Source organism: Lissotriton vulgaris, chromosome 3_1 (genome assembly GCF_964263255.1).
Source record: "Lissotriton vulgaris chromosome 3_1, aLisVul1.2, whole genome shotgun sequence".
Classification (NCBI taxonomy): domain Eukaryota; kingdom Metazoa; phylum Chordata; class Amphibia; order Caudata; family Salamandridae; genus Lissotriton; species Lissotriton vulgaris.
Window position 1 is genome coordinate 1236732677 of NC_141689.1, and position 13455 is coordinate 1236746131.

The 13455-nt window shown below is 42.1% G+C and overlaps 1 pseudogene; it reads left to right on the plus strand.

The window, feature by feature from the left end:
- Positions 1–838: 838 nt before the first annotated feature.
- The window catches only part of LOC147727712 (SLC35A4 upstream open reading frame protein pseudogene), a 73777-nt pseudogene continuing 61160 nt past the window's right edge, over positions 839–13455 (plus strand).

The following is a 13455-nucleotide window of genomic DNA, read 5'->3' on the forward strand; positions in this document are numbered from 1 at the left end:
ATCCGGACACTGGCCCCAAATTGGGACCGTCCGAGATAGAAAATCTAGAGAGGGATGTAACTGCTGACGTGGTACGGGTGGCACTATTTGATCTGGCTGCCGGCAAGGCCGCCGGTCCTGATAGCATTCCTCTGGAACTGTATAAATGTCTCTCAGCTGAGGTGGCCCCGATGCTATTAGATTTATTTAATGGAATCATCTGTACGAGTAAAATCCCTGAATCATGGAAGGACACTAATATAGTGGTTTTCCACAAAAAGGGAAAGCCAAGAGAAAGCCCCGGGTCCTACAGGCCGATCTCCCTCATAAACGCTGACAACAAGCTCTACGCGAAGATCTTGGCCACGCAGTTGGGGAGTATCATTGGCGGGCTCGTCTCCCCCTGGTAGCATGGGTTCATCCCTGGTCGGGGCACAACGGACCACATTAGAAGAGCAATTTCGTTGTTTGAGGCCCATGCTGCGGGGGCAGGGGGGTTGCTATGGTCCTCCTCGATGCGGAAAAAGCGTTCGACCGCGTTAGATGGCAGTATTTGTGGGACGTCCTTGCTCAGAGAGGTTTCGGACCAAAAATTCTAATGGCTATTAAGGCCATGTATTGTGACCGGATGGCGCGAATTCAGATGATGGGCCAGAGCTCAGACAAGATCATAATAAGCAGGGGTACCCGTCAGGTGTGCCCCTGCTCGCCTATCCTGTTCGCATTATACATCGATCCGCTGGTTAGGCAGATATTGGGGAATCATAGTATTAAGCCAGTAATAACCAGCGGGTTTGAGAGTAAAATTTTTGCGTATGCCGACGATCTGGCAGTGATTACATCAGAACCAGCCACGACCATGCGAATCTTGGTCGAGATTACTAAGCAATTTGGATATTACTCTGGATATGGTCTGAATGAGGCAAAAACTCAGGTAATATGTTCTAAGGACATTGCTAAAATCAACCAACGGTATGTCAATTCTGCAACTTATCTTGGGGTAATAGTCAATGCAACAACAGGCCTAATCGTTCAGGACAACTTTAATCCACTCCTTAAAAAAATTGAGACAGATCTGAAGCGTATGGATACATTACATCTATCCCTTATAGGGAGGACAAATGTGCTGAAAATGACCATGCTGCCCAATTCCCTATTTAGATCCATCCCTTATTTAATTGAGGAGGGGGTGATAAAAAAAATCGAGTCTATTTTTAACAGCTTTTTATGGCAGTATGGCAAGACGAGGCGGTCAGCAAGATACATGACCCTCCCCCAGGAACTCGGAGGTCTAGGAGCTCCAAATGTAAGATTTTATCATTGGGCCTGTTTGTTAACACAGATGTCCATCTTATTTGAACCAGCTCCTTGTGAAAAACATACTCAAGACCCGACCTCCGACCTGTATGTTATCCCTTCAATATATTAACTATTGATGGGAAAGGAGGCCGTAGGCGCCCTGTTGAGGAAAACTGGTCGCAGATTCTTTAAGAAAACTCGGCACAAGGTTCCCTTAGGCGCTTGGGACCTGTGGAAAAAACTGCAGAAATCATTACAGATCCCTAGGATCAACATGCACACGTCGTTGTGGAAATCAGGTTTTTTTTCAAATCTGAGCTTGGACGGGGCCTGGAAATGCTGGAAACAGCGGGGTATACAGACAGTGGGTGACGTAATGCTGAATGGCAGTATCATGACTTTCAATGCCATGCAGCAGAAGTATGGTTTGCCGACTGGTCAAAGCTTTAAATATATCCAGGTTTCGCAGACGCTTAAAGCTGCGAGCTCTGATGACGCACCCGGCGCCTTCTGCCCTATACTGGAATACCTATTGAAAGGGGGGAATAGGATTCACGTAATATATCAGGAACTTATCAAAAGGGTGCTGACGATCTCAAAAAGCACGAGGTCGCCTGGGCAGAAAAATTGCAAGATCTGGAAGTAGATCTCGACAAAGCTCTATATCTGGATAGGCAGGTACTGCGGTCCTCAAACTTGAAGGTACAGCACTTCAAAACTCTCTTCAATCTGTACTACACAACATCTAGGCTGCACGATTCTGTATGAGGACGGATAGTAACTGACCTAGATGCCAGAAAGGACCGGGGGATCTTCTACATATGTTTTTTTATTGTGAAGAGCTTAGTGTGATTAAAACCGAGATTGAGAAATTCCTGGAGGGGCAACTAGGCTCTAAGATCAGTCTATCCCCGACAGTGATGATTCTCGGGAGCGATAATAATTTGAGTCTCAATAGTAGAGAAGCTGAGGCATTCATTTTCTTGTCTGTCGCTGTATTACGTATCTTGCTGTCAGTTGCATGGAAAGATCCAAATGTCCCAATGTTTCAAATGTGGCTGACTAGGCTTCTTGCTATTCATAACATCGAATCAACCCTGTATCTGCACAAGGGTAGGAAATTGTGTGATTTTGGTTGCGAAATATGGGCTCCATTGAAAGAGTGGAGGGAGGGTCGGTTATAAACAATCAATCAGGGTTGGGTTGTGTAGACCTGAAGTTCATGTTTGTAAATCCCCCTGGTTATAACGTATGGATTATTGGTAAATAACTGTATCCCCCTTGTATCTCTTAGCTGGCTATTTATATATATATATTTATGGGTATATTTATATGCTTATGTATTGATATATGTCTTGTAGGGGTTTCTCCTCTTTTCTTGGTATTTAATTTTAATGAACTTTTTGTATCATGAACTGATTATCCTGTATGATATTTGTTTTTTCTGATACCATATGAATTCTCAATAAAAATAAAAAAATTAAAAAAGATGTGCAATGCCTTGACAGTACATATATTGTCTCACAACATAGTCTGACTGATATGGCAAGGACCCAGATCAGAACACAATGCTACCTATACTGAAAACTTGGCAGGTATGACATGTAACAATGGATGCAGGATAAGTAGCTCACCCCATACAGAGGCATATGAAACCTCTCATACTTGAGCTGTAGCAAGTTCATGGAGCATGGCATCGCTCATTACGTGCTCCAAATTTCATTGCACGTGCAAGTAACATGTATTCTGTAATCTTCACAACCATATCCATTTTCAGATGTGTATCCACTACCACAAATCTTTGCATGCTCAGCCACTCAGATCCTGACTCCCCTGTCAAGCCACTATCATGTGATCCATTGCAGAATGGCCGAGTGTTCTCATTCACATTAGTCAGAAGCTGATAGACATGCAACACGTTCACTCAAAATTTCATTACCTAATTATCTCCTTCCAAAAGTTCTATTGTAATAGGGTAGCATATTGATTCTGGCAATCCCCATAGCATATGACATCACATTCAATCCTTGCACTATGCTATTAGCATTGATGAAGGCACTCACTGGTGAAACCGGGGTCCTTGAAGTTCGTCACCTCAAGTTTTGTGTATGATGGGGGTCCACATGCAAGACATAATTAATAAATCACATCAGTAAACTTACTACACATATATGATATGCAACAAAAGCACAGTACATTTGCATGGCGATTGGCTGTGTAACCCTTCGGGCTGTAAGTGATCAAGAACTGACACAGTTTACATGAATGAATGATACACATCGGTGAGGTGGGCTGAAATGAACCAACATATGAAGAACGAAAACATGCACCTGTACATGCACTACCAAAAGCCACTATGGTAGCTGCATCCCTAAGCTGAAAATTACATATTTGAACTTTAACACCTATGGTATAAGTATAGATAGGTCTCATTCAGGCTACTATACCCTTGGATACTGTACCATATGAGTGGGCTCTCATCTGACCTACATTTGAGCTCTCATACTGGAGGCATATTACATATGTGAAGACAGCTCCAGTGGCTATGGCCTCAAAAACACATCCATGAGGCCATGCAAAGGCAGCATGTGGGATTTGCTATGCAGTTAGAGGAATGTGGTCTGCCAAGCCAGTGCAAAGCACAGCGCACCCATAGCGGGCATCAAGAAACTATACCTATTTCATAAGAAATGGTGTTCAAGACAATTGTTATATGTTTTTCCACATTCAGAGGTGAGCTAAGCAGAGTAGGCCATGGCAGGCCTCATAAATGCTTGACAACTCAGGGAAGTATGCCAAGTAGGATTATCAGCACTTCACTATAGTTTTTTTTACAAGTGTTTTGCGCAGCCGATGCATCGCTTTTGACATTGTAAAAAGTAACATGCCATCAGTGCGAGGGCCTTGTAAATAAGCCCCTTCATGTATGGCATATGTTCTGTGATGACCCATCACCACTGTACATGACAAATGCATGTTGTGAAATAGGCAGCTGTGGAGAACATCTGTACTGCTTTCTCTGTCATCATATGAGTTGTCTGGACAGGCTATGGCAATGCACATCAGCTCCATGCTTCCCTGGGACTCATCTCTGTCACCTACAGTAACACTAATACTAGTGTGGGACACACAGTATCACAGATAGCACTGGTGCACATATTCTGCAAGGACTGTAGGCATGGCATTTCCCCCTTTTACATGGTGGCATGGCTAATTTGAGCAAAACTTTCTTGTGAGCCACACTTAATGGTTCCTCAAATCATTCATGGGTACATGCAAAACATAGGATAGCAGAAACATTTTGTATACTTGCAGTTGCTCCACCAACTTCTATGCCAACATAGTCTAGGAGGTTTTACTCCCTACCGACCACATCTGCCCAGCGATGCTTTAACGGCTGGGTGTTACGGTCCACTCCATAGTGCTGCAACATCTGGAGGCTTATGCATTCCCATCAATTTGTGCGAAACTTCAGAGGGTAGCCCTTAATCACAATGGCCCCCACTGTCTAACATGTGGAGCAGGTAATGACAGCCCAGCCAAAGGAATGACTCAAACTCCTGCTCATTCATTGGGTGACAATGACTATGCCCCAGCATGATCCCACCCACAATAATCAAACCCAAACACAAAAAAAACACCCTACTATCCCTATAACAATTATACCCCTAAAGATAAACACCCAACACCACACAGGGCAATAAACAACAATATACTACAAATATACACAAAATAACTTCAAATACACAACAGCGACAGCAGACACAATGCACCAGCTCAAAAAACACCAACACCACTCTCCATCACAAGCATAACGCCACCACTCAGACAGTAAAAATGTGGCCTAAACTGAAAACTTTACAGTTCCTGGTTTGCAGCATGCAGGATCCATGACATTACTTCACTTTCTTCATTACTTCACTCCTGGGCGGATCCGGCACGTTTTCAGCCAAGTTGTGGTTTTTTTACACTACCGCTCAATGTGTCAATTTCACTAAAAGCCTGACAATGGATTATACTGTTTATATCGCACATCAGTAGAGAAGCGTCATTTTTCACTGACACAGCGGCTAAAACATTTCACACAGAATGGTGTTGATTTATTTTGTTTCATGCAATAGGTCTAAATAATTTTTAGAGACTTTCAGGAGGTGCTATTTGTGTGAAAATAAACAGTAAATGCAGTGTTGTGTGTGATAAGTGGAGTTGACCTGCTTACAGTCTTTGCATATGTGTCATATATGTGTTATTAAGTGAACATACATGTGGGATCCCCCGGTTCAGGGATCTACTGTGCATTGTGCCCAAACACTGTGGTAGCACAATGGCGCACCTTACCAGAGTTGCTACGTCGGCTAACTCATTAATAGCACCCATTGAAATTGACATTGACATTGTTTCAGCATCCCCTAGGGATGCAAGAGACTACCACTGCCATGGGGTCAGTATATCCACATGTACGACTGCTCAGCTGACTGCCAAACAGCGCAGTGTCTCACAGTGGAGGCATCAAGCTGTGTTGAAATTTGGTAATGTGCAGCAATTGGGTGCACCCACATGAAAGGGGATGTATGTCTGGTCCTATTTATTTGTTATAGTATTTGCATTCCATATCCAAAAGACATCCCCCACAGGAAAGAGACAATGTCATATTTTGTGTCAAACATGATCCTCAATTATGGTGATTGTGATATGGTAGATCAACATGCATGCCTTGGTGTGACCTCCTACAAATGGCTGCATAAATCACACCGTGGGTGTTCACATGCAACACTGTTGGACTGCCAAATTATAGTATGTAGCATTTGTCTATGTGATATTTGATCACCTAATGGATTTTACCATGTTGACACAGTTATTGTTGTAGCATATGCAGACTGTAGTTTTGGGACTGTGTACCCTTGCACATACTATGTGGACACTTGAAAGTCATCATACTATGAGTGGCCTCTACTATCGTCCTCAAGTATGAGGGCGTACACATGGTTGGCATCAGGACAGACACACACACACAGTCAATGCACACTATTTACATGACCACAGAATGGTAATTGTGGCTGGCAATGGAGAACTAACTGCTACAGGTAGTTGGCATGCACACTATGGCCCTCATTACGATGTCGGTTGGAGTTGCCTCTGACCGACACCTTTTCGTGGAAGGAACTGCCCAACCATAGGTCGGCAGTTTCGACGCGCAATTAGGATGTGACTGCACAACATGCGGTCGCAAAGTTGCACTTTTCAATGGGAGCTTCTGTGGTGGGTTGAAACCGCCCGCAGCACAAGCTCCCATTGAAAAATTTAAGTTTTTAAACATCCCTGCCCCGTGTGGCTGGCACCTCATGGTGCCTGCCACACAGTGCAGGGATGTTTAGGGGGCACCTTAGGTGCTCCCCACGGCCAAATGCAGAGGGCCAGGGGCAAGGGGGCCCTGCTAGGGAAAGGCCCACATTAATTGGTTATCAGAAACCAACATCATAATCCGAATGACGGAAATGCCGTCCTTAAGGGATTATGAGGGCTTTCTGACTGCCCGATGGACTCCTTGAGCCTGTCGGCACGGAGTCAGATTCCTCAGCCGGTTTAAACTCCGACCAACATCATCATAATACAGCGGTCGGACTTTAAACCTATAATGTCAGTCAGAAAGCCTCCGACTACCGGTCAGAGGCTTTCTGACCGACATCGTAATCAGGCCCTAAGTCATTGGTACTAGATGTTGGTCAATGCTGTTTGTTAAACATAGCTACATACATTATCTGTATGAAAAGAAGTAACAGGTAAAATGTAAATGTTTAAGTGTTTACTTTGACTATGGAATGAAAATGCATACACAGTGGTAGTGCTCAGAAATGTATTTATAGATTGATGAACAATGTGTGATATTTTATCATTGTTGGCTATGATTTTGAACATTCATGGTTCAGTAAAAAAAATATTTATAATGTTGTCCCTCCACTGTGTTGCGGCAACTGTTGGTCCAAGTTGCTGAGGCTCCTCATCTTCCTCTTCATTGTCTGGCATTTCCTTCTCCCTATTTTCATCTGCCCATGGCACATTTGTCCTGACACAGATATTGTGCAAAATGCAGTACACCAAAATAATTTTATACACCATGGGTGGCAAGTAAAGCAATTTGCGCTCGGGTATGTCCAAGCACCAGAAGAGGGATTTTAATACTCTGAATGTCTGCTCAATGATGGACCTGGTGCTGCATAGGGCATGGTTGTATGTCCGGTGGGCTTCTGTTTGTGGGTTCTTGACTGGAGTCATGACCCACGGCATCAGAGCGTAATCATGGTCTGCTGCAAAGAAAGTAGGTGTCATATTAGTTAAAAGTCATTAAAAGGAATAGCCCAATATTAATTTCCAATCTGTTCTGTGTCTTGCTTGACTCATACACCCTGCTTACTGTAATAGATGTGGTATGACATAGTGTGACCTACATGCAGTATGGATAGAAAATGGCTGACACTGAGCTACACATACAGCTGTGCTGCCATTTATGATTCACTTGCTATTTGTCATTCTGGTGAGTACCATTGCCATGTAGAGATGAATTCTCACCAGTAAGGAGAGTCTATTTGCCATTGATTAGACACATCTCGCACATTCATCTAGTATGTCTATTAATGGCTACCAATGCCATTCCTGAACTGATACCTGTCTGGTTTGACAACATGTAACAGGAGCAGGTGATGTGTGTTAATTCAGTCACACATATTTTGCATTGAGAATTGGAGTCAACATTGTTTAATGTGCTCCGACATGAGAAGGATAGTGAGTACATTTAATTGTAGAACTTGGTAGTATGCACATGGCATTGCGCAGTGTTCTCTATGGTGACAGTAAACAAGGGGTTATAGATATTAGTCAATCCTTCACTGTACAGTGCAACTGGTGGACTAACTACACTACAGGGCCTCACTTCTTGTGGACAGTGTAGGCTATATCTTCCACATGATTCAGTAACTAGGGTTCCGTGGCTGCGCAGGCAGAACCAAAGCAGCATTGCTTCTCCAAGACCGTCACATGATTTCCCTGACAACTGTATTGCTGCTGTCATGGGAGAAGTGGTTTGTGCATGAGGCTGCACCATGCTGCACAGTCACGCACCTTGGATGAATACTGTAGTGGTTTCTGCACAAATAAACATGGTGTCCACATAGTATGCGATGTGTGTTTATGATGACTGGTATGATGTTGCATGCTAGAGCTGATCATGTGAGGGTATATATAACCCTATATATCAGTTTCACAGGTCTAGGATACATCTTCATGCCTCCTGACCATGGGATTTACGTGTAAAACACAGACTAGATACTGCCTTGCTTCAACAGGGTATTTGGAAGCATCATCTCACTAGATTTTGTATTGGTGAGGGTGTTTGACTCTATTAAAAGCATGCACAGGTCCTCAAGTAGTATTTGTTGCCACTGGGCAGCAATGGATGTGAACTGGCTGAGCTGACTTGCATCCAAAGGGAATTTGTGAATTGTGCCTTTCAGTTGACATACAGCGCAATTCGGTTTCCCACATTCGCAACATCACATGATAGTGACTAGTGCTACCACCAGCCCCCTTCACCATAGTGCATTTGTGTCAGCGTAGTGTCCTCACATGACGTCATGCTTTAAAGGACACATTCCAGCAACAATAACACACCATCTATGCAATTCCCTCCATTTATGTGTCATGCGGAATGCTGGACACATAGTTATTGGACAAGGAAAAGAGACACGTGATTCTGTATCCTCATTTTACCTCCCATTGGGAGGCACACTACTTGCGCACTGACCCAAGGTCCCTGAACCTAGGTTATGTGTAAATTGGGGAGTTAATCATGGGTGTTGGATGGGACAGACTACCACAAACCCCATGGTAGACATCCTTAATGAGGGTGAATGATTGCTGCATTTTGGTGAAGCTTGCTTTCCTGCATACCAATGAGGCTATGCAATGTCATGCAGACAGACTTTGCATTGCCACATTGATGTGATTTGGGAAGTTGCTCCACCAGAGCATCATGAATAGTGATACTCCATCAGCACAGTACATTTGCACATGTGGACCACAGTGGTGGAGGTGGTCTCAACATGTGTGGCTTGTAGGATTGTGTTTCTCATAGATCATACAGTATGGTGCAAGTATGTACTAGATGTATGAGCTATGCAGATTTTCTGGAAAAGCACAATCTAGATACTGGCACTAAGTAAGGACAGAATGCGATGTATATCGCCACTACACGATATACTATACAAGATCATCACAAGAGTGTGATATTGATATCAGATAACAGTAAAAACTGTGAGTGTGACACATACTAAGGTAAATGGCTGTTTGTCATGCACACAAATGGACAAGCATGGGTGGAATTTGAAAAATCACCTTGGGATTTGCTGAATGTACAATGTAGTTGTTATGTGATGTTTTTCTCGTTTGTTCTCCTCTTTTTTCTTTGTAGATGGAGAAGAAGGAATAACATCCTTAAACATTAAAGATAAGTGTATCTTCAATTTCACAAAAGGAGCAGCTATCTGCCCTTTTTCCAGTAGGGTGAAATATCATCTTCTACTCATACCAGGGAGGGAACCCCAGCATTCATTTAGCCCTGAAGAATGCCTAGGACCTTTTATAGGCCAATAAAAAGGCTGAAACATGTTGGCACTATGGTCATAGGACCAATAATATATCCAACTGACTCTTGTATATGCTTAATTGTTTTTAATATCCCATGCTGTTCCAAGAATAAATGGATACCGGGAACAGCCTGAGGATTTTTATTCTGTAAGACCCCCTGGCTTTTTCTCTCAAGAGTTCCCTGCGATACAGTTGAGCCCACCCAGTCTTTTAGGGGACTGGGTGACCCGATGATGAAGCATGGCACCACTAGGGTGTGTGAGGGTAAGTAAAACAAAAAGGAACTTTTTCCTTCCCCACTACCCAGTGGAGAATCTATAGGGTGCTTCACATATTAACTTCCCAGGGTACTACATGCTATCTCAACATACAGTGGGGTACCGATTGTTATTCAGCAAGTATGTAGGCCCATACCAACTAAGTATGCACTGTCTCATTCAACCCAAGATTGATATGTCAACGTATTCCTACATAACTAACTGCCATGTGGTCTGTCACGTGTTGTACATCACAAAAAATGCGGCATAACCAAGGAAATTAAAACCTACCCACATTTTAGGTCTAGCGTTATGCAGGACCTTGATCGTACTAAAATTATGTATATATACACACTGCTGATGATGTCACATATTACATCACTCATGACATGGTCAGTGACATCACTCATGACATCACTGATAACATCTCAAATGACATCACTGATGACATCACTGATGACATCATCCAGTCAATGTGTGTTTTTCTGAAAATTAAATATGTTTAATACATGTATATCTCAAGGTCAATGGAAAAGTAAATAGGTATATAAGTGTCTCAATGGATGATTTTTTTTGTAAAATTAAATGTACAACTGACTGATTAAGTGTATCTTAGTGAATACATTGGTTAATGAATAATGTTTAAATATGTAAATATCTGTATCAGTCTCTCAATTTGTGTATACGCGGCTGCATGGGTTGGTGAGTAGCTAGATGAGTGTCTATATAGGTTATTAGTTGGTTGTTTGAGTGTCAGTATGAGTGTCTGAGTGTCTGTATGGTTCGGTGGGGGGTATTACGTAGTGCATAGATGCATGAATGAGTGACTCACTGTTTGTATGTGGTAAAGACAGCAAGTGTGCAGGACTGTATGGGTGGATGAGTGTGTTTATGGGTGTGTTAGTGAGTGAATGACTGTCTCAATAGTGTCTTTATGAGTAACTACATATGTTTTAAACTAGTATATGTGAGTAGTGGTGTATATAAGTGAGTATATGTGAGAGTGAGAGATTGGAAGAGTTCCTGTATAAAGTAGTATGTGTTTCTATAAGTGATTGCTTAAAAGAGTAAGTATGTGTAAGTTTATGTAGAAGTAAGTATGGTGGTGTGTGTATAACTGTATATGCAAGTAAATGGATGTTTGATACTTTGTTTGCATGTGTGACTATGTGTGTGAGTAACTCTATGGATGAGTGTCGGTGTGCAACAGGATGTATAGGTGTATGAGTACATATGATGAGTGAGTACATGTATGAGTGACTGTATAGGCCTGTGGTTGAATGAGTGGATGTGTGTGTAGATCTTGGAATTACTGAAAAGGTGTGTTTTAAGTGGTATTGGTATGTCCATTGTTTTGCAAATGTTTGTTTCTATTTTTGAGTGTGTGTATCAAAGGTTATATTAGGGTGAGAGGAGGTCTGCCACTCTATCACAAGGATGATGTCATCAGTGGAGATCAGTGATGTCATCTGAGATGTCATCAGTAATGTCATGAGTGATGTCACTGACCATATCATGATTGATGTAATATGTGACGTCATCAGCAGTGCATTGCGGACAAGCGAGTTATAGTTAGGTCAACGAACTATAATCATCAAATTTCTCTGGGTTTATATAAGTCAAATGTTCAACTAACTATAAAGTCCCTGAAACCTATGTTTTTTTAGGGAATTTCTAAGGTTTTTAAATGCGAATTCCTAACTATAACGCCTGTAAAACTTATGGTTTTTTCAGTGAATTTCAAAAGTTTTTTAAATGTTAATTTCATATTTTAATGTTTATAAAACCTATATTTTTTCAATTATAATTTTATATATTTTGGAACTCTATTATACTTCATTTTTTTAAATTTAAAAATTATGTAATGTTTTATATCTTCCCCAAAAAATATGTATATTTTTTTGGGGGGAAAAAACAGCACTCCCATACCGGTAGCATACCAAGCTCCATCACCACACAAATCCTATCCACCATATTGCTAAACTCATAAATGATGCGCATTTCGTATCCGACGAGTTTGTGGCACCGCGTCCCGCATAACATCATATACCCATGGAGTCACCCCTGGTGCTACTTTGGTATCCGACGGGGACGCAGTATCAAGCCACCCGTTACGTCATGTACTTATGGGGTCACACCCGCTGCGCATTGTGTATTCGACGAGTACACGCTGCCAGGTACGCCATTCCCTTTTTTTTGTCTCCAAAGTATATAAACAGTATATGAGAGCACGCGAAAATCTAAATTATTTTAAACATTTATATATTTCTAACTATAATAAACTTATATTATGATAAATATATTTTGTCAAAATCGCGTTTGGTGCGGCCTCATTGCGCGCTTGGTGCACGTTTGCCATGTGACCTTCAAAAAAAGCATTTGATTGGTTCATAACATTTCCCATTGTTACAGTTGTATGGCCCCACCCATTTTACTCATTCTCTCTACAGCGTTTGATGAGAGACACCTCTTCTGCTTAGAAAGCTTTATTGGAAAGTGTTTCCCTGTATACACATATCTTATACTACACACAACGTGCAACGGTCATCTTGATCAATATTCATGCTCTGTACATTAGCCTTCCATGTGTGATTGCCATGCATCTCAAACATTCCATCAAGAAACAAATATGTGTTACCCAATGCACCTGGTGTGTGGGTGCACATTATTGTGCTGCCTTTTGGCCTGGGTATTGGTGGCTCCAAGGAGTACCATCAGCCACGGGCAGACTGCACATCGTAGATCACATGCCATCTCATTAACGATAGTTTCCGCCCTCCCGACACATGCTACACTAATCTAAATTGCACACTCTGCGAGGTCAAAACTACAAAAGAAACACACATAAGTACACTTCCTGGCCAGACAGGAACTGAACAACGCTCAAGTCCCCGGAATAATGATTCACACCCCTACGCTGGCTGACGTAGGCAAGCCCAGCCACTTTCCGTACGTATAAATAGGATAACCACAACGCCAGGCCCTGTGTTACATCACAGACGTATAGCATAGCACCAGGTTCGCCATTCCCTTTTTTTGTCTCCAAATTATATAAACAGTATAAGAGAGCACGCGAAAATCGAAATTATTTTAAACATTTATATATTTCTAACTTTACTAAACTTATATTATGATAAATATATTTTGTCAAAATCGCGTTGGGTGCGGCCTCATTGCTCGCTTGGTGCGCGTTTGCCATGTGACCTTAAAAAAAAGCATTTGATTGGTTCATAACATTTCCTATTTTAACAGTTGTATGACCCAACTCATTTTACTCCTT